Source organism: Schistocerca piceifrons, chromosome 2 (assembly GCF_021461385.2).
Source record: "Schistocerca piceifrons isolate TAMUIC-IGC-003096 chromosome 2, iqSchPice1.1, whole genome shotgun sequence".
Taxonomy (NCBI): domain Eukaryota; kingdom Metazoa; phylum Arthropoda; class Insecta; order Orthoptera; family Acrididae; genus Schistocerca; species Schistocerca piceifrons.
Genome location: NC_060139.1, coordinates 1,097,607,544 through 1,097,610,550, shown reverse-complemented (window position 1 = coordinate 1,097,610,550; position 3,007 = coordinate 1,097,607,544). Strand labels below are relative to the sequence as shown.

The 3,007-nt window shown below is 45.2% G+C and overlaps 1 pseudogene; it reads right to left on the bottom strand.

The window, feature by feature from the left end:
* Positions 1 to 1,748: 1,748 nt before the first annotated feature.
* Positions 1,749 to 1,866, bottom strand: LOC124778891 (annotated as a pseudogene).
* Positions 1,867 to 3,007: the final 1,141 nt, after the last annotated feature.

The window sequence follows — 3,007 nt, the reverse complement described above, 5'->3', positions numbered from 1 at the left end:
CAAATCAATCTTTACAAAATCGTATGTCGAAAAAGCAACGTTCTCTTAGTTTGCATCTCTGTGTTCTTGTTGTTATTTCTAAGCCGTTCAGCAGCATGACCAAAACGCAGCTCTCTCGCTTCCTTCTCACTGAATGCTACACTAACCACCACCTTGCTGCTGACAGCCAGAGGTCACACTGCTTGTACTCTGAAGCTCTGTCAAGTAACATATCAACACTAGAAGACTTCTGTGTGAATAATGTCCGGTGTACAAATGTGAAGGATGACACACGGAACGAAGACAGAGCTCACACCACTTTTATTGAATACCAAACACAAGTTAGCGACCTCACAGTTTAAACCAAGAAGTAAAATGCGATCGGTGAGGAAGTACTTGACTTTACATATAGTAAATTCTGTGGTAGCTACCTAATTTGTACGGTATTCACTGTGAGAGATCCCTCCTTTAATCGTTCCTCTACGACATAGTGCAGAGTTTCCGTATTTCTGGTGGAAAAGAGGCGCTCGTGGTGGGTTAATTTATGTCTGAGATAAGTCACTGCGAGAAATTCAAAACAGAACATCAAGATGGCGTAATAACAAACTTTCCCCGTATGAGTGAAGTGGACAGGTCGCCCCTGTATAAACTGCCTGAAAAAATTGAGAAGTAAACGAAATAAAACTTCACTAGATGAGACCGTACGTGACGTTATTTCAGTGCTTGCAAAACAGGGTCAAAATTACAACGAACATGGCTATATGGGCCCTCTTATAAGTATGACATTGTATCCCTCTGGCCTGGATTCAGGCGAAAATGCCAGTGGGAATAATTTCGTAATGCTGTTGTATTCTCTCCTGAGGCAAAATACCCCACAACTGTTGCAGCTGCTCCACAGTACCATGGACACAGGCAGCTGTTGCCACACGTGTTCTGTCAATGACGCATCTGGGCATCCTGCTGGCTTCGTGAGTACCTCCATGTCAGGCAGGCAGATCATGCAGACACGTAAGTTCCATGCACGGACGAGAATTGTGCTGTTGAAAAATGCCGCCACAGTCCTGTCGCATGAAGTGTCACACACGAGGGTGCAGGGCGTCAGTACCGTGTCGCCGTGCCGCCACTGTTCTTTCAATCAGCCGTGACTCGAAGTCACACCCTATTACTTCCCTCACCATAAAGCCAAGGGTAAGGCCGCTGCATGTCCGGAAAACACTTGCAGGGTGGTACCTCTCCGCAGGTCACTACCGTACTCGCCGACAGGGCAGTGCAGAACTACGAATCGTCGCGGACGCAGTGCGTCGCAACTCGTCACCAGTACCCGCTTCCCCGTCACGGCACCTCAGCAAACTGAGCCGTCTGTGTGGCGGAGTCGCTGGCAGCCAACACGTGTGGCGGTGGTTCCCAGGTCTGGCTGCCGCCAGTGGTGTGGGATGGCAGAGGCGAGGCCGCTGCTCTGACGGTAGGCGGGGACGTGAGTGGGTTGTGGTGTGCTTGGAGCACATTACAGCGCTCCTCCCTTGTACTGATCAGTCGTCACCATAGGATCGCAAAAAAATTAAACTCCATCAGAACAAGCCATGAAAGCCCAACGGTACCGACCGACCGCCATGTCATCCTCAGTCCACAGGCGTCACTGGATGCAGATGTGGAGGGGCATGTTGCCATCACTCCGCTCTCCCGACAATATGTCAGTTTCCGAGACCGGAGCCGCTACTTCTCAGTCAAGTAGCTCCTCAGTTTGCCACAAGGGCTGAGTGCATGCCGCTTGCCAACAGCGCCCGGCAGACTGGATGGTCACCCATCCAAGTGCTAGCCCAGCCCGACAGCGCTTAACATCGGTGATCTCACGGGAACCGGTGTTACCACTGTGGCAAGGCCGTTGGCTCAGGATCGCAAAAGGATAATTAACAAAAAACCCTGGTCTCCCGCTACCAGAGTCGCTTTTTTGTCGGAAATACATTCGGAAAACATCATGGTTCTGTGCGGTTAGCTAGCGTAAAAAGCTTAAAAGTCGTTACAGTTTGTGAACAACATAAAAATTCGATTAAATAAAAAAACAAAAACAAAAGAAAGTCTGTGCTCACAATACAGTCAACGCAAGCGAAGCAGCTGGGACTTAGCTAGTAATGTATGAACAGAATGTAGTCTGGACAATTAGTCCAATTTATCAGGAGTGTCTCTTGAAGTTTGATTGTTTCTGTCCAGTGTGCAGTATTTATTTAATGTTAATGCCCCTCTTTAACATAAATTTTCAAGTCCATTAATTAGTTATATATGTCTAATACGAAACTGACTTCGATAATGGATGTATATTTCTTACGTTTAGTTTCTTTTCTATTCAAAACGGCTGTTTCTAAACAGTTCCCTCAAATGAGGACGCTGGGACTAGATTTTAAAATTTCATGGCTCGTTAAACCGTATTGATGGATAGCGGAAAGGAAAGTAATTAAATAAGCTATCATGCTTTTATGATTTTAGCGTATGCAGCTTAACACCTTATGAGTGAAGAAATTAATACTGATGTACTAGCACTAACACCCGATGCCGATGCCGCAGTCGATGAAGAATGGATTGGTGATGGAGAGGTGGAGACATCTCTTCTTGTGATAATACAGGTGTTGCCACATGTCTATGCAAATAGAAAAGATGAGAGTTTACAAACAGTAAAAATGCTTGCTTACCAGAGCACAACGTCTTTATAACCACCCCACACAGGTGAAAATTCTATAACCAAGAAAAAATGCAGAAGACAATCAGAATTATATAGCCATGAAAGACTGGAGAAGACAGATTGCTGCCACATATTTGAACAACATTGTTGGCATTCAAATGAATTTATTGCCATGTATAATACACGATGAAAATGTACACCTTATATGTAAGCAAGGTACACAAAGGAGATGCGAAATAAAACATTGCACACCCAAAACGAGCACATAATGCTAAATGCGGGGGCTGTGTGCTGTATGTTTTGACATATTCCATACCGAAATGTAAATAAAATTTTCCTTTAAAGGTAAGGTTT